This window comes from Mustela erminea, chromosome 7 (assembly GCF_009829155.1).
Source record: "Mustela erminea isolate mMusErm1 chromosome 7, mMusErm1.Pri, whole genome shotgun sequence".
In the NCBI taxonomy this organism is placed as follows: domain Eukaryota; kingdom Metazoa; phylum Chordata; class Mammalia; order Carnivora; family Mustelidae; genus Mustela; species Mustela erminea.
Window position 1 is genome coordinate 55,075,816 of NC_045620.1, and position 19,094 is coordinate 55,094,909.

Here is a 19,094-nt window from a genome sequence, read left to right on the forward strand (position 1 = left end):
TTGGAGAGGCAAAGTAGGATATTTGGGGGTAGGGAAGGAAAAAATGAAACAAAATAAGATCAGGAGGGAGACTGGCCATAGGATACTCTTGATCTGACAGAACAAGCTGGGGGTTGCCGGGTGAAAGGGGGTGGGGAGAGGGTGGTTGGCTTGTGGATATTGGGAAGGGTGTGTGCTGTGGTGAGTGCTATGAAGTGTGTAGGCCTGAAAACTCACAGACCTGTGCCCCTAGTGCTAGTAATATATGTTAATTTTTAAAATTAGAAAAAAAATAAAATAAGTAAGTAAATAAATAAATAGAAATCAATAGGTTGGGTAGAAAACAAATGTTTCTTCCTGATCTTAGCATTGTATAATGGGCTCTAAACAAATTAGTACCTGAGATTCATTTTTAGCTGACTACATACAGATTTGTTTCACTGATTAAATATGAAGAACACATCTATAGGTGACGTTCCTCCCTGAGGGGCTCAATGCATTTTACAGAACGGCATCACAGGTAAGTCAAAACCAGAAGAGAAAATTTTTAGAGAAAACAGTCCTTAAAAAAAAAAAAAAAAGTTAGCCTCTGTTTCCCCACTTGTAAAAGAATATGTGGGTTTATTGTCACAGCTGAATGGCAAAATAAACAGGAAGAAATATTTTCTATAAACAGTACTTAAGCGAAACAAATGCCCCAGATTCAGCAATGGTACCTTTAGGAAATATTTACTTTTTAGTTACCCCCCAAACTCAAATACTTCTCAACTGGGAGATTCACTGAGCCTCCTGATTTGACTGCTAACCAATAATGACTCCTCACAGGAGTGTTTCCTATGAAACAGCCCATCATGGATCAACAGTGGATGGGTCAGTGGGGGAGCCATGAGTTTAAAAACTGAGAAGAAAATTGAAGATGGTATGAGCAAATGGATAAGAGCAAGCAGGTTTCTGATGCAGGAATTTTCTTATTTGGAGAAGTAAATTTATTTTTATTTATTTATTTGTTTGTTTGCTTTGGTTGTTGTGCTTTGTTTTGTTTAAGGAAAGGGATATAATGTGCCAGGACAGCCCAGGAATGTCTTACAAATTCATAGATTCATAAAAGACATTAATAATCTGCTTCTATTTGATGTTCCTCTAAGCAATTAAACTAAAGGATGTCAAAATATCTTATTTACCATTACACTTTGAAAGAAATAAGCATCAATTGATAGCTTTATGTACATCAACTAGATTTCTGATTTCTTCAGGAAGCAATAGATTAAGCCACTCAGGTACCACTTCATTCACTATCTCCAATCATAAATAATAAACTCCATCCACTTAAAATTTTACAACAGTGATTTGCATATTTGCCTTCAGGTGGTAATTTTTCTACAAGCATCGAGTTAATTGTTATTTGGCCACTCTTATTTAACTTCTCATTAAGATTTCTTTAATGTAGCCAACGTGTCAACTTTAGATCTTTCATGCAAAGAAACAAGAAGTATATAAAATACAAATACAAAACAAGTGTATACAAATTGTTTTTTTCCTTCACCATTGAAGTGCTTTAACACCATTATTTATTAATTACTATAATTTATTAAGCATCAGATTTCAGGCACTAAGGGAGACACTTTTAACTCGAGATCTCTACTTCTTAAACGGAACCTTGAAGGTTGGTACTATTACAAACCCTACACAGAAGAGAAAAACCAAGGTCCACAGTGGCCTTTCAGCTGATAAGGGGGTTACTTTTCCCCTTGCACCCTTGCATTACTTCCTCCCCTTCTCCTCCCCTCCTGCAAGGCCACTGGACTCTATCCTGCCCCCCCCCACACACTTCTTTAAACTTACTTTTAGCCTCACTATAATATTTCGCAGTAGTGGAATACAGTGGTCATTGCTGTTAAATCCCGTGACACATTATCCCTTCATGCAGTTCTGGACAATTCTAGGTGTCAGAAACCATTAGCAAAACTGGGGAAATACTGAGTACGCTTTTTTAACCCATACTTTTGATTGAGTACAATGCATATTGCCCAGTCAGTTTTAGTTGGACTTCCGTGATGTTTTAAATTTGTGCAAACCTTTTGAGGGTAGGAAAGAGATTTTATTCACCTTTACCTGTCTGCTGCTGAACCCGGAGTCCCCAGCACACAGTAGGCAGTCCATAGTACTGAATGAATTGGGTATCTAGGCAATCGTTTTATTCTTAAAAAGCCTTAATTAGGTAATTGAACGTTATACAAATTTTTAAAATGGTATATTTAGTGGAGGCTTTGTGTCTTCAAAATGATACTAGCCCCTTAAGGGACCCAAAATTGAGAGGACAGCGGGTAACTTGTCCCCCTGGGATGGATGGGCACTATGTGGTACTACTATCACCCACCTCAAGCTAGTTCTACTTGGGAGCTCCCCCACACCTGTACCGCTCTCAGTCAGGGAGAGGACCCCCGGGGGGACGGGGTAGGGGAGCGGGGACCCAGCGCCACCCCACGCACTCGGAAAGACACGTTGAAGTTCAAAGGAGCGTGTTTATCAGCAAACAAAGGGCGGCGCGGTCTTGGGTCTTGGGACCAGCTGAGGCCGCCCGAGAAGGGCGAAAGGGCCGCGGTGACATATGGACATTCCGCACGCGAGCAAAGGGACACTCGATCTGCGGCTCCCGGCGGCCCCACCCACCAGCTCCAGCTGCCGGGCCCAAGTCGCCGCCCGCTCCCGCGGCGGATTCTCCACGCGCGCAGAGGGCAGCCTCGGGCGCCACCGTCCCGAGAACTTTCCCATCCTTCCGGGATACGGGCCGGCGGTAGGGAGGGGCGGGTAGGTGGGAGCCTCTACGGAATTCCTTCCCCGGACTCTTGGTGGGCGGCCCTTCGCAAGTGGAAGGTGGCTGGTCTTCAAGTCCAACCCACCCTAGGGCGCCCCGGAGAAGCTCCGGGGAGCGAGGTCCAGGCGGCGGCGCGGGAGGAACAAAGGGAGCCAGCGGGCCGAGGAGGATGCTGCGCTCCCCTGCGCCCCACCCGGCTGGCTCGCAGGCGCTGCCTCCAGCGCAGGTAGCCCGGCCAGCGGCGCGGCGGGAGGGTGTGTTCAAGCGGGGAACACAAAGACTCACTTCCGCGGGGCCAGGCGCCCGGAATCCCCTGCCCGCCACTCACAGCCTGTTCACATTTCGCATCCCTGCCGTCCGCGGGACCTGCGTGCCCGCCGAACGCCCAGCGCGGTGCCGGTGCAGGTAACCCTGGTAGGAACTGGGGCTGGCTGCAGGCGGCGGCCGGGAAGAGGCATGCCTTTTTAGGCAACCGCGCCGCCCGCGCAGCCCCACGCAGCCCAAGTCTGCAGTCGCTCTCTGCCAGAGACAGGGTTCCGCGCGCAGTCGGGGAGCGCCCCGCCGTGCACCCCGACTGGCGGGCCGGGGGCGCGGGGAGCGGACTGTGCAACTTCCCAGCGCCCGACGCCCGGCCGCTAGGTGAGCCCAGGCCGGGAAGGGGGAGGACAGAGGCGCCGGCAATGGGAGGGGGACCCGAGGCGGGCGGAGGGGACGCGCGGAGCCCGGGGGCGGGGCGCGGCGCTAGCTCAGCTCGGGGGCCGGGAGCCACCGCCTAGCCCCTGGGCTCCGGGCCGCGGTCCCTCCCGCCGCCCGCGCCGCTGCCGCTGCCGCCGCCGCCGCCGCCGCCGCGCTGCCGGGAACAATGAGGCGCGCGGCGCGGGGCTGAGCGCAGCGCCGCGCCGGCCCTGAGACCGAGCCACACGCCGCGCCTGCAGCTGCCGCCCGGCGCGGAGCGGCTCTGGCCCCGTGGAGGTGATCCCACAGGCCTCCCGGGACGCGGGCGCGGTCGTTCGGGGCCCCCGAGGTGGCGCGGGGAGGCTGCTCCGCGGAGGCGGGGAGGCCACAGCAGGAGGATCTTAGCCGCGCGCTCGGCGTCCGCAGACCCCAAGTTCCGCGGCGTGCGTCGGGCGCCCCCGGCCCGGGCTCCCGGCTCCCGGCTACCGCGGGCGGCCGAGGGAGTATGGGAGCGCGTGGCGCGCGCGCCCGAGCGGCTGCCGGGGAATAAAATGTGACACGCGCGTCTTCGACTCTAGCGCCGCGCGGCCGGGGAGCGCCAAGCACCGCGGGGTCGGACGCTGAGAGGCGCGGCGTCCGGAGAAGGTTGGTCCAGGAGAGCTTGGGATCGGGCGGTAGAAATACGTCTGTCTCGGAGTCGCTGCAGACTGTGCGCTGCCCTGTAGGGAGTTAGGCTAGGCGACCTGGAGCCAGACAGACCTTGAGAGGGGGAGGTTGAATGTTTTGGGGGAGAAGCAAGACATTCTTTGAGAGGGTGAGCGAACAGGAGGGCTTGAGCTTTGGGGACGGGCGGACACAGCTGTGCTCCTGCGGTTCAGTCAATAAAACGGCGATCTTTTATTTTTTTTTAATTTGGCTCTGGGAAGGAATCGAGATTTTTAATTGCCTTCCTCCTCCCCACCCCCATGTAAAACTGCACTTCCTAAAGCTTGAAGTGTGTTCTATCGATCTCTAGTTTACTGTAGCTATATGTAGGGAGAGAAGGGGTTCCTTAGAATCCCAAATACCCGGGTGTTCATTCTAGGCACTTGTACGGGGAAAACTCTTGCTTTTAAGTTGTACTTTTCTACGTGTATATAGAAGATACTTGATGCATTCTTTTGGGTAAGCAACGTTAACACCCATTTCTTTAAGATTTGACGGTGCCGGGGAACCGAGCGAAGTTAAACTTGTGGCTCGCAGCAAGTGATGCCTTCCAAAGAGAGCTGAATAGCTGTGTTTGGAGAAGCCCTGCTTTCCAGGAATTTAAATGAGACTTTTTGTGGTTGCCTTCCAGGTCTCTCCTCCTAGTACCATATTTGTTTTGTCAGGCTGAACTTTCAAAGCTGTTTTATAATCCGAGAAGCACTTGGGGAGAAAAGTTATGCTTGGCTGGTTTTTTGTGAACTTATTTTTACAGGGTCATGCTGAAAATTTGATGAAAAGCAAACCATATTTGGTTGAAATCTTTGTTTTCTGTGCCTTTTGCGTTCTAACAGTGCAAGGGCTTGCTGATCCTCTGCACCGGGAACTGACTGCTTGAGTGAGGGTATTGTTGCAGCACTTGCAACAGATTTTGTCTTAAGCGCTTTGGGCATATTTAAAAAGCCTCATGCATGTTACTCGATAATTACTTTTTTTTTTTTTTGGAATTTTGCTCAATATATTTGCCATTTTGAGATAATTGTGACCAATGAAGAATTTCAAAAATTGAAGTGCTGTGTATGTGATTGTATTGTTGCAAACTTAGGGCTAACACTTCCTTTCAAAGAAAAAAAATGATGTGTGGCCTTGAACTTATTTTTACCCACTTTCCTTCTCCCATTATTTTTCTAAAACTGGCAGCCAGAGTTTTTGCAGCACTCCAAGGCTTGCATTTTCTACTAAAGCTTGAGAAAAACTGTTGACATTGGTGTATGAGTATTATGATCAAAACAGAGAACAACCTAAAATAATGGGTGAATTGCCTTAAATTTTACAGTTACGTTAAAAGCAGGGGCACTCAGACATGTTGGAATCTTGATCCAGTTTTTATTGTGCTTGATGTAAATTTAGCATTTTACCTTTTGGCTTGGTGCAGTTGGACCTTCTGGAATTTTAAGTGAATTCTCTTGGCAAAATTGTGAGGTGAGCCTCGGCTCTTGGTGGAATTCTGAGCCCCACAGTTTAGACAGACACTAGAGAATGTTGGAGAGTGGTCAGAGCAAAGGCCAGCATTTGATGGGTTTCTTAGGTGGTGCAATCTATCTAGGAAGTAAAGATAATGAAATGAGGATGTGCAGACTGGAGGGTTCAAGGCTGAGATAATTTAATGTTTAAAATAAGTGAATGGGGGCACCTGGGTCGCACAGTGGGTTAAGTGTGTGCTTGACTTTGGCTCTGGTCATGATCTCAGGGTCCTGGGATGGAGCTGCACTCACCAAGGAGTCTGCCTGTCGCTCTCCGTCTGCTCCTCTACCCACTCGTGCTCTTTCTCAGCCTCTAAAATAAATAAATAAATCTTCAAATTATATATATATATATATATATATATATATATATATATGGACTTATTGGGCAGAGAAGGGCAATCAATCCACTACGCTCACTTTCTGGTGAGGAGAGTTAAGAAGAAAAGGAAGGGTTTATTTACTCTGGGGGTGAAGACTTAAGTTGGGGCTAAGGGTGGATTTGTGGTCAGCCAGTGAGATACAGGTTAAATAATGAAGGGGATGCTGAGAAAGCCCTGGAGGTGCTTGCTTCCAGAGCTTTTTTCCCAAGGTTCTCCTCTTTCCGAGATGATTCAAGTATGTCTCTGACCTATTGCTTATACTAACTGCAGTGGTATGCTATAGGTCCAGAATGTACCCAAGCGTTTGTTTGCCAAGGGCTCCTTACTTCTTTCCTAAAATGATAAACTCATCCTGAGCTTTCTGTGTCTGCTGCTGAGATCAATTAAATGCTGAGTTCCTTTCCACAAACTTGGAAGTATTTACCCTTTGAGAAACAGTTTATTTTCGATTTAATGCCTCTTTCCCAATACTTCTGAATAAAAATGTATTAGACATCGATAATGGGGACAGTCTTTAAATATTCACCCTCTCTTCGTTTGTGATGTGTTTTTCCCCCTCTTGGATCTTCTCTTATATGATCTTAAATCTTGACTGATTAAGTTAAATAAAGTACTTCATCTGACTTGCTTAAATGTCTAAGCATAAAGTAGTACCCTCATGACAGGTGTTTAAGATTTTAAGCATTGAAAGCTCTTCCAAAAAGAACTATGGGATGAAGTTCACCACTGAGTGTAAAAGAAATAATTACATAGAATCAGATGCTAATTTTGGAATCAGGGAAGTGCAGGTGTACATTTACATAGCAATTTTCAATGTTCTCAACAGGTGGAGGTCAAGGTCAAGATTGAGTGTGCTGTGGAAGCTGACCAGCTACTGTTAGTGGATAAAGTCAGACTTTCAGTTTAATGTATCTGCATTTTTCTGAAAGCCCTCCTTCCTACTTTTGAGAGATTTGTCTGTAAATATAATTAAGTACACAAGGCACAGACAGAAGTATCAGAGAAATATGGATTTGTTATGCCCCTTACCAAATCCCATCCTAATCTGCAATTCCAAGTCCAACCCCCTCCCCCCACGCTGAATTGGTGGGAAACAGTTGCAGTGCTTGGAACCCACCCCACCTATGGGCGAAGTGGAGGCCATGCATTTCAAGGGTGTGAGGTGTGAACTGGACGTCATAAGGTCTTCCAGGCAGCAGTGGTTTGGTCCAGCACTAGCATAGGTCCTAGACCTGCTGCCGCTGTGTAAAAGCTGGTTACTAGCAGTTGCCTTTCCACTGTCTTCACTTGGCCACTGGCAGGTTCTGGGTCATCCCACAGTGAGTGCCGAGTCACTTCTGATTTGGGGAGGAATTGCTTTCTGGATGGAAATGATATCAGAGAAATACACCCACACTCCTCGGGATTTCTCTGCCCAGAACTGTTCTTTGTCCCTTCTGGGTTCTGCTGCCCCCTGTAGTCTTCCCTAGGAAAGAATTCTGAATTCCAAGTAGACATGAGTTCTAACAAGGGTGTGTGTGGGTTGGTTTTGCCGTTCTTCCTCAGAGAGCGAAGAAACAGCAAGGAAATCTCTTGGCCAGTGCCCTCAAACCTGAGTCCTAGGGAGTACTGTCCCTGCAGAGCAGGTCTTGGAAGCAAGTCTGAGCTGGACCGGCTTCCAGGGCTGGGAAATGAAGCCATAGACAGATTAAATCCTCTCCAAGGTGGCTTCTCTTGCTGGGATTCCATGCAGTTGGAATTGTATACTCTCGCATCCTTCACAGTGAATTCCCATGCTCAGAGGCGAATCACCCTTTAGTTAACATGCTGGACATCCATCCAAACACCATGTGGCCCCAAGAGAGAATAGTAACTCCAAGGATAATCACAGTGATTGCTCCAGACTGACTGTGGACCATACCCTGCCTCTTGCTCTGCCCAGCTTATCATAGTACACCTAGCCCCAACCCCGGGAGGTACGGCTATTCCCATTTTACAGGTGAGCAGACTGAGCCTTACAAAGATGAGGTACCTTCCTCAAGTGTCCCCTAGTAGGAGAGTGGCAGAGCTGGGTTTGGGACCTGGGTTTGTGTGTTCGGAAGTCTGTGCGGTGAAGATTGAGCTCAGACTCCATGGAGAAGCAGGCATGACTCCTCTGGTGGTCATTGTCTTGGAGCCTGAGAAGGGCTGTGACCCTGAGATTTCATGTCTCAGACCATGGCCGAGGTTGCTGGATGAGGAAGATTGTATAGGATGGAGGAGATGGCAGGGGAACTCATCCAGCAAAGCCTATGGATTCAACGGAATCTGGAAGCAGAAAGGGGCACAAAATGCAACCTAAAAATGGTCCCCATAGGTGAGACTATCTGGGCAGTCAGTATTAGAATGAAAATTGGGCTTGTATGAAGGGTGTCTTAGCAAGTGAAATTTCCAAGCAAAATGTTAAGCTAAGATTTGAGAAAATTATCCCTACACTCTGAGTTATCAGGTCAGTGAAGAGAGCAAAGCTCAGAAAGTAGTCTCTCGGGACATTTAGAAGTACATTGGCTAAAGCATGAGACGATACTCTGTAAAGAAAAATCCTGTGATATCTTGATTAGAAACTGCTGTTTTCGGAAGTTTATAATTCACACATTAAGTTCTATTCTAGGCTGTTCCTCGTATTTGAGCCTGAGAGGGAAATGCATTATTAAATTTAAAACAATTGGTTTTCCATGTTCAGATTATATAAATTTTTCAAGGAGAGGTTCTTGCGTGTTGGTAATTGTGGTTTCCAAAATGACTTAGCTTTCAATTAAATTGGGAAAAGGGTAAGTCTCTTAGATAATCTGAGAGCTTTCATTATTCAGAGATAAATTTGAGAAGTAGCTTCCTCGAAAGTGTAGTGATGACTTTTCTGAAAGATAAGTATGTTACTATGTGCTAAAAACCTGTGTTTGAGCCTCTGACCACAATCCAGTAGAAAAAGATATAGCTTATACTGCATTTGCTTCTTAAGTGATAGAGTCAACCCAGTTAAGCTATAGAAAGGGAAGCATGTGATTGAATGGATGAATTTGGTTGTACTATGAGAAGAGGGATCTTGCTGTGTAAATTATATTTTAAAATTAGGAAAACTATATCCCCCATACAGAAAAGAGGTCTGTCTTTAAAAAGAACATGTAACACACACACACACACACACGCATGCACATGTATACACATACACGTGCCAATACAGGAGGAATACGTCCCTGCATTAACAAGGCTTGCCAGTCATAATTAGGAGTGAGAACCTGAATTAAGATACTTATGCATCAATTGTTGGGATTCACAACCATCAGATAACTTAGAGTGAGTGGCTTAGAGTCCTGACTTTCTGACGGAGAGAAGAACATTCTTTTTCCTGTATTCATATCTCTGAGAGAATCGCATGTTCCAAATTATCAGTGGCTTGATCGAAGGTTATCAAAACATGCAGGGTTTCAACTTTACTTTTGATTTATTACTAATAGGATAGATATAGGAAAACACAATTTATGTGTGTGAGTGTGTGTATCTGTAACACAACAACAGCATCTTCAAGGTACCTTTAGTGGCTTGCAGAATTTTTTTTTAATTAAAATTTTTTTAAAAGATTTTATTTATTTATTTTACAGAGAGAAAGAGATCACAAGCAGGCAGAGAGGTAGGCAGAGGGGGGCGGGGGAAGGAGGCTCCCCACTGTGCAGAGAGCCCAATGCGGGGCTGGATCCCAGGGCCCTGGGATAACAACCTGAGCTAAAGGCAGAGGCTTAACCCACTGAGCCACCCAGGCACTCCACAGAATGTTTTTGACTATTGACACTAACTCCCAAGGGAGGCCTCTCAGGCAGGGCAGCCAGGAGAACCCATGTGGGGCCCTATACATTAGTTAGCTATTCGATGGCCTGAAAGAAGTAGAGCTGTGTTAGGGGTTTCAGGTGGACCTGAAGTTGGCCTAACAGTGCATGTGACTTAGACTCCCTCTGAGAGAACAGGTAACTAGTTGAAGTTACCCTGAATTGTAATGTCTTCGATCTTTTTAAACTTTAGGTAAAATAATTAAGACAATAGCAAGCTCAAATGTTTGATTTGGAAAAAAAAATATTGATACCCTCTGGTGCTCAAGATATTTTGGGGGAACAATTGATGAATAATGGGAAGCTGACCAGTGCGACATCATTACTTTATATTATTATGTGTGTATCAGTGTGTATGTAATAAGTATGTAGGTATCTGATTTACGTTTTTCAAAGGGCAGTTTTCTTCCTTGGAATCACAGTGTAGTTAAAAACTATAGTCCTCTGCCCTATGTTCAAAATTTGTAGCTGAGAGAGTTGAACCAATTAAGTAATTTGGCCAACTAAATCCTTGATACTTTATAATAACACTCAGAGAATGCCATTAAATAGATTGATTGCTTCATTAACTATTTGAGGCAGGAGAGTTTCAGAAACTGACTTGATAGTAGAAAACGTCTACAGTGTGACTGGAAAATAATGGGAGTGCTTCCATGACTTAAACCCAAACATGTCTCTACTGGCTACACTCTGTAATTTTCACATAATTAAAACGTATCATTAATGTATTATAATCATACCCCAGAAATGCCCCACATATCGCTGTGTAATACATACACAGAAAGAGCAGAATTAATTTCTTTAAATTGTATTTAAAAAATGTGCTTCATGAGGGGTAGTCAAAAAACTCCTGGAACAGGGAATCCTTGTTGTTCCTAGTGGTATGTATAACCCAAGGAGAACATGGAACTCTTGTGAGTATGATCAGATAGAGGATAGACAGGTTTTACAGGCAAAACTAAACTCCACTGACCCCAGAGAGTCCCTGCCTCTCAGTTGCCCAAACTAGATGTATCTTGAACTCACGATATTGTATTGGAAATGAAAGGGGAGTTTATAATATACAAAATTATCCTGCATTATGGCCCACACGTTCGGTCTGGCAATTGCTGTATCAATGTAGAGCCTACCAGGAACCCTGGATGCTTAGTGTATTGGGGCAGCTGGCAGCCAAGGGCGAGGGTTGCCCTCCACCAAGTTCAACCTAGAAGGTGGCAGCCTGGTGGGAAGGCCATTTCTTAGAGCCATTACTTACTGAACTGAAAGACATCCATAGATTAATTAATTGGCTTTCCAGAATACGTATTTTCTATGAACACACATAGTCTTTTCTCTCAGGGAAAAAATTCAAGTTCTGCATGTGAGGAAAGGTAGACAGAGAATGGAATCATAGGGAAAAGGTCATGTACATTTTTGTTTGTTTGCTTTATAGTGTGCGTTTTTTTGTTTTGTTTTGCTTTTGTTTTCTTATGTTGTGGCTAGAAAACAGGATTGATCATTGCAACTATGTATTTAAACATTCCCCTTGTTTGTTCTTTGTAGTTGCTAAGCAAATCTTTTTTTCCGAGATAAGGGGAAGTCCCTTGGACTGTTCACTTAGGTGTGTACTTCAAAATGCCGTTTCCTTCGCTTGGACTTGATGGTTTGTAGAGAGAGAAAAAGTAGTGACTGGGTCAAGGACTCCATTTCTGGCATTGGTAGAATGGGAGATACATGTTCACGTTTTACTAAGAGAAGCTGATGCCTTAAGCATTTTTTCAACTTGGGGATCTTGGAGTGACATCATTGAACAAAACAAGTCCAGAGCGTATCTTTTTTTTTTTTTTCCCCAATTCATGGGACTACATTTGCTTTCATGTGACACTATTCTTGTCACCTACCCTCATGCTCACAAATCAGATTTCATCAACCTTAAATACAATAGAGGTAGAACAATGCCACTAAACCTCCTTCTGGGATCTCAAGAGGATACGGAGAAGCAAACTTAGCCATTCCCTTGCAAATCAAATAGGTCCTCAGAGATTGGGCTAAAACATCCAGGGTTGGAAGACACTAATCAGTAAGAACTGGCTCATGTCATGTTCATCTTGAAAACAGAAATGGATGGCATCAGACGGAATCTGGGAGGAGAAAAGAGATACACAGAAACCTGCCATTTCCACCCCCCACCCCACGCCACTTACTTATTCCTCCAGAGAGGTCCTTTCTCCTATCTTCTTCATTTTCTAAGCGTGTCCTTGTGCGGCACGTGCTTCTGGTGTCTGTGCAATGTGGGAGGCAGTGTCGCTTCTCCAAGTTCAGTTTTACTCTGGCTTTTGGGCAACAACTTTACCTGTCTTGAGTTCTTCCGCTGTATTCCTAACCCCGGAATTGCTGCAAAGACAAATAATTATTGAATCTTTAGCCAGTGTCAACTGTGCGCAGATCGTAAGCGAAAAGTTTGATGAGTTTTCATAAACCGAATACTCCCACAGAACCAGCTAGCTCAAGAATCAAATATTACCAGTATCCTGAAGCTTCCAAATTCTCCTTCTGGTCACTGTCTTGCAGAAGGTAAACACTATCCAGATTTCTCACAGGACAGATTAGTTTTGTGTCACCTGCTTATGTTCAATTTTAAAGAAAATAACATTTTAACAATTCAGTATATATATTTTTTAGGGTAAGAGCAGCATTACCCAGCAATGAAATACAAGCTGTGTTTTAAACTAGAGAAGTTTAATATTTGTTCCAGTCACTGAAACTTCCATGTTGCATAAAATGCATTTTGTTATTAACAATCAGTTGTTAATAACATTAGCGCTTAGTTTTGCCATTTGTTGGATACTATAGTTCTTCCTTTCCGTTTGTTGCATGACAGGATCAGAAATAAATTTTAAACTGTATTAAAGGCTAGTAACCTTATGTTCTAAATCTCAAAATACATTTTAATATATTTCAGTTTATTAGACATAAAACCAAACATATGACAGTTCTATGGGAAAAAACCTTCAAAATGAAACTTCCTTTACTAACTGAATTTAATTTCATTTGGCAACTCTCGGCCCCCCTAGCTTGTGGATTGGCATACTTCAGTACTGCAAGTGGATGCCGAAAAATGGATAGTTCTAGGAGATATTTTACATAATACAGCTAGACTTTCTTAAGAGATGTTTTTTAAGGAACTAGCTCAGAAAAATTCAGCAAGACATGGACGGTTAAAGTCACATAGATTTCTTAGAGTTTTTGTCTTCATAGAGATATTCTACATCACAATTTGGAAATAATAAAAAAATCCATAAACTAAACAAACAAACAACCAAGCAAAAACCTAAAAAATCTAGGGGTGCCTAGGTGGCTTGATCATTAAGCATCTGCCTTTGGCTCAGGTCATGATTCTGGAGTCTCAGGATAGAGCCCAGCATCAGGCTCCCTGCTCAGCGGGGAGTCTGTTCTCCCTCTACCCTTTACCCTGCTCCTGTGTTCTCTCTCTCTCTCTCTCAAATGAATAAATAAAGTCTTAAAAAAAAAAAATCTAAAAACTCAGTTCCAGGCTATCCCTTGCCTGGTCTGTACTTGCAGTGGGCACTGACCAACTTGGGGAGAGGTTTTCACTACACCAAGCAACTAATGTTCAACGGGATATAAAGAAAAGGTAGAATGGTATCTCAAAGTTTACCAAAAAGGAAAAGAGTAAAAATTGGAAATGTGATTTAAAAGCAAAAATGTTAACAGGCAGATTGCTTCATAATGATCCAATGTCCCCAGATTATATTGTATCAATTCAGGATTTTCCCAAAGCCAGAAAAATTGGCTTAAACCCAAAGCCAGATGCTGATGGAACCAGTGGATAGAGAGCAGGGTATTTTGGCCACCAAGCTCACACGGCGTAACGAGTCTCGTGATTTGGTTTCTGTCTCCTGAAAAGGAAGCTGGATCTCTTACCTGCCTCTGAAAATGCAGCTTTTGTTCAGCATGCCCTTGGGCATTTGCTACTTAAGTGGCTCGAGACTTGGTGATTGTACTTCATGTGACCGTCCAGAGTCTCTCTCCTGACATTGACTGTTTCTGGAAGGCAAAGTGTTTTTTGGGTGTAAGCTTCTATCGTTTATCGTGTTCCTCACAGAAAAAAAAATGGAGGGATGCCCTGCCCGATTAGCTCAAGGAGCATTTTATAAGAGGAATTCATTTGACAGATGGCTCTATTCCCTCTTGCTCACCTCCTGAACCCCCGTTCATTGTCCATATTGGCAGAGTCTTCTTTCCTAACCCTAACCTTGATCATGTGACTCCTCTCCTCTCCTTAGATGCTCAAGTGCTGACCCCCTAATCCAGCCTCCCCCCCGCATTGCATAAAGGACACAGCCTGGGATTTTTAGAATATCATGTGCTTCTGGATTGAGCCCCCCTGTTTTGGTCTACGCTTTCCCACTACTAAGTTCTCTCTGACCGTTTTGGGCTGTGTCTAAGGATGGACCTGCTTCTTTTTCTTTCTGTCTCTGTCTCTGTCACACACGTGCATACACGCATGCATGGATGGTGCGTGGTGTCCTGGGCTACAACACCATCTCTCCTTGTTGTACTTATTACCCCACATTATAATTAACCTTTCCTTTCTCTCTCCCCTGCTTAACTGTAATGTCCTTGCAGGCTGCCCTGTGGCGCTCTGACCCCAGTTCCTTAGCACATCTCAAGGGACTGAGCCCAGTAGGTGCATGATCAATGTTTGCTGAATGAGTGGAGCTATAAGTATTACTAGATTTGAAAGGATTACTGACTGCTCTTAGTAAACATGATTTCTAAAACTGAAGGGGAGAAACTAGGATCTTTTCTGCCTTTTTTATTTTTTTCAAGCTGAATCCCCATGTATATAGCTCCCCCAATTCTAGCCATGCATTTATAAAGAGGACATTCTGAAGACAAGGAACCATGGACCAGGTGGACTGTTCTGTACATGCATGATCTTTAGAGTTACTATTAATCACTCTGGAAAAAATAAACATTTACTTCCAATGTTAGGAAATCAGAGTTAAACCATTCAACCTTCTAATTTTTATGCCTCTTGTGAATCTCACAGAGAAAACTGGAAATTCACATTTCTTTTCATAAGTGTTACAAATGTGGTTGGGCATCTTTGTTCCCCTTTTTAACAAAGCATTCAGAAGTACAGGACACGTATAATTGGTAAGTGATTAGTAAATAAATTGGGTAGGAACTGCCCAGGGAGGTTTTATAAAAGCTCTTTGTCTAGGATTCATAAATGTTGTATCAAATTCTAACAATTAGAACTACATACATTATCAGCACCTGGTGTGATAATAAAGGTTGGTCTGGAGCGAATGGGCTCAGCAGCATTTTGTTATTGTGCTACCTTATTTTCTGGCTGCCTATGAATCATCTACGAATAGGTATTAAAACTTGGAAAGGTACTGCTCAGCTATCCATTAGGAATTATAAACGCAATCCCCCCATCCTGAGATCAGCCCAGCCTAGTGCAAGTAGAAAGGTATGCACACTTTCAGCTGAAATTCTGGGGAAGACACTGTGCAGTGTTCTTCCTGTGTCTGTCACATGCGTGGCCCTGACCTTGTTCTGCCAGCTCTCCCTGTGGGAGGCAGCCCCAGGGCTGAGGAGTGCCTTCCCAGGACAGAGGGTCAGTGTGCAGCCGAGGTCATTAAAGTTTTATGTAATGTAGTGTATCTTCACAGTAGCTTCCCAGATGCCTGTCCTCTTGAGTACAAAGCACTGGGCATTTCTCTCCCCACTAAGTAAGAGAGTTTTGTTTTAAAGTTTGCAGTCTCCCAAAGTGTTGAGTTAGAGCTAGGCATGCCTGGGATGAGTCATTTAATTAAAGGGACTCTTTCCCTGACTCCAAATCCATACTAGAATTAAAATTAAATGTTACCAGTGGTTGAAGTTAGGGACCTTTGGCAGTTCTTGGTGATAGATAGAACATTGCAGGCATAATAACAAAAGCACAGAGAATTAAAAAAAAAAATGCTTGGGACATTTGAATAAACTGTTTCCCTGCTCCATTTACATATGCTTAAGATACAAGGGACCACTTGGGAGTAAAGAAAGAAGAACCTAACTGTGGATTTCTTCTCACCCATGGAAATAGCTTTAAATCACTTTCATAGTCAAGTTAAGTGGATTTTAATGACTTCGTGTATGTTGGCTATTAGCAGTTGTTGGTGCTGCTGACTGTGGCAGTTCATTCTGGAGACCCCATCGCCACCCTTGGCTGTGGGTAAATCTCTGCATCATCTGCGCAGACTCACATCTGTCCCTGTGTTCACACACCAGGCAAAGGAAGCTGTTCAAGTAAGAAGTACTTGTATCCTGGTAGATAGTGTGGTTTAGGTCCCAGAGCATCTGGCCATTGCTGTTATTTAAAGTAATATATTCAAGTATCTGTGGAAATTATTTCATTTTTCCTTAATAACCTTAGATCTCTACACACCCCCAAGCCCTTTTAATTTTCCTTATGAGTCGTGTTATGCCAGCTTAATAAGGCTGCTAGGCCAGCGGGTTTCCCTGCACTTTTTAATTATGTCGTTGTCCCGGACATGGTTTTTGCTAACTGGATGTGGTTAGAAAATTCTCTTACTGTGCTCTATTACTTCCTGGTGCCAGCCGGGAAGGCCTACCCCCGCCGTAAAACCAATCCACCAACTTTGGTTGAACCCTCATAATCACTGGATATTGGAACTCTTTTCAAATGGATCCCAGGTTTTTGGGGGAGGCGGTGAACATGGCCTGCGCCTTCAGTGTTGAGTTTGGTGGTGTTTTGCTTATTTATTGGTTTGGTTTTCTTTTCTTTCTTTCTTTCTTTCTTTTTTCCCCCCTAGCTGCTTTAGACTCCTTGATAGGGTTTACTCTCTGGCAGAAAGCCTCAAAGTAAACACAGTTTTGTTGGCTTTCTAGAAATCGCCAGTTTTCATAATATGAATCTAATAAGAAGTATTGCATTCACCATGCTTTCATTTCATGCAGATCTGAAATAATTCAAAATTTCAACTTTTCAGGCCCTCTTAGGGCATTACTATTAAACATTCCATTTGCACACCAAAATAATGGTCTTTATTATTTTTTAATTAATTAATTTTTTTTTTTTGAAAGCCGCATCCCGGGAAGGGAAGACTAGCATCCTGCAGGGGGATCTCATTAAGGCCTCCAGCTCTCTCTGCCGAGGGAAAGGTGGAGATGTGACTATGTAGTGATCGGAAGGATTCCTGGTCCGAGCAGTGGCGGAGTACAGGGCTCCCCCAGGTGACTGCCACACAGACCTGGCTCTCCCCATGTTCCCCTCTGGCCATCTTGCGGATGGGTCCCTAGCAGTCCCCAGGGATGCATCACATTATCTGCAGCAGGTGACGTGGAACGAGATTGGACACAGAGGTCAGCCCCATGAGGACCTTCACAAACAGCTGGGCCCTCTGTTCGGTCCTGCCATTACTCAGGAAGGTGTGAGGCACAGGTGTGAGGGGGAGCCGGGACCCCCACGGAGCTGGGGGAGGGGGCTTCAGCCCTGCATCCTTGCATGGCTGGACCCCTACCTGGCTGGACTCCAAGGGCAGCCTCAGCTATCAGTTAATGAGAAGGGCTTAAAAGCAAACAAATCCTTTCTTCCTTCTCCAGGGTTCTTGAGTGTTCTGAAAGGGTCTGACTGACAGCTTTGAAGACCCCACTCCTGCCCAGAGAAGGGAGGCAGCGGGAGGGGCTTCTGCACGGTGTCATCTCTCAGCCTCTCCCCTCCCTAACCCAGGAAACAGGCAGGAAAAGGGTACCTCCAAGCCCCCCTTCTTGGGCAGGCTTCAAGGTTATCCTGAAGTTCAAAGGGCAACTGCTGTTCGGGGGTTTCTGGAGGACAAGGTGAAGAAATGAGACGAAATATGTTTTCTGTCTGCAGAAGGAAATTAACAAAGTTGTCTGGGGTTGGTATTTCCTGGAATATGTGAGTAGAAGACGTAGGTTCTGTACAGGAGGGGAGCTTCCAGAGATCCAAACTGTACTCTCCCTCCCTCAGGGGCTGCACCTGCCTGCCCAAGAGGAGACTTTGCAGTCCCTGATGTCCCCTGAGGCACGACTCCCTCCCCCGGGTAGGTTCTGTACAGGAGGGGAACTTCCAGAGATCCAAATTGTACTCTTCCTCCCTCAGGGGTCGCACCTGCCTGCCAAAGAGGAGCCTTTGCAGTCCCCGATGTCCCCTGAGGCACGACTCCCCTCCCCCGGGACTTTCTCAGCTGCTTCCGTCTCCTGCGGTGGCTGTCATCCTGGGCTTCTGGTTACCACCCACACACCTTCACACACATCCCCACCCCGAAAATTCTTAAATGCGGGGGTTTTTCTCACTTACCTTTGTGTCACAGGGACTAGCCAATTCCTTCTAGACAGGTGTGTATAAACGAAGTTTCTGTCATGCTAGACACAGCCTTGTTGCCCTCTACCAATGGATCACTCACAATCCACTTTTTATCTCACTACAAATCCCAGGACGGAATGTGTGTGATGGCGTTCTTTCCACGAACAATGTATTTAAAATTTTTTTTTTCTTTTGCACTCCCTAATTCATGCTCTTCGGTCATAATGAACACAAATGGGGACCGAAATTTATAGAAGAAAAGTACATTCTGAGGTTAGAAAAATTCCTTCTTAAAAACGGAAACCCGTTGGTTTATTCTGATTGTCTCTCAAGCCCCCACCTCCACACTGATGATAGATCAATAATTTTTTTGCCTGTGGGATTCTCTCCCCACCTCTCCTCAGCTTCTGGGCTCCCATCTCTTTGTGGGGCACGTGATTTCAGGACTTGCGCATTAACAGCAAGCGCTACTGAACCATGGCTGGAGGTTTTCGGGACAGTTATCATTGCTCTGGGACTTGTACACAGATATTTCGTTTATTATGGCAGGTTCTAAAAATTTATGACCTGTGAAAAGTTTATTTTCGGTGTAACTGAGGTCAGGATTGGATATTTAATCCAAAACCCATATGGTGCTGAGTTACGCACTGTGCGAAAGTGCTTTGTAAACCGTAGAGGGCGGCCTGAGGAGAGAGATGGGCCTGAACTCAACTGACCAAGCCTCAGATTCCAGGACCTCCACTTTGCTGGCGCTGGGGTGGGTGGGTGGGGGGACAGTGGGTGAGAGGGGTTGTAGGAATTATTCCTCTTTTCTTTTATTTCTACATTTTTGACATTAAGACCTCCAGAGCA

General features: G+C 44.9%; 1 protein-coding gene across 5 annotated transcripts in view; it reads left to right on the forward strand.

The window, feature by feature from the left end:
• Nucleotides 1-2,675: 2,675 nt before the first annotated feature.
• The window catches only part of ST6GAL2 (ST6 beta-galactoside alpha-2,6-sialyltransferase 2), an 80,689-nt gene continuing 64,270 nt past the window's right edge, over nucleotides 2,676-19,094 (forward strand). Inside the window, exon 1 of one of the 5 annotated variants that reach the window (XM_032351665.1) lies at nucleotides 2,676-3,020. The gene's annotated coding sequence lies outside the window, so the exon portion shown is untranslated. The other 4 variants (XM_032351664.1, XM_032351662.1, XM_032351666.1 and 1 more) reach the window with 4 other exon arrangements.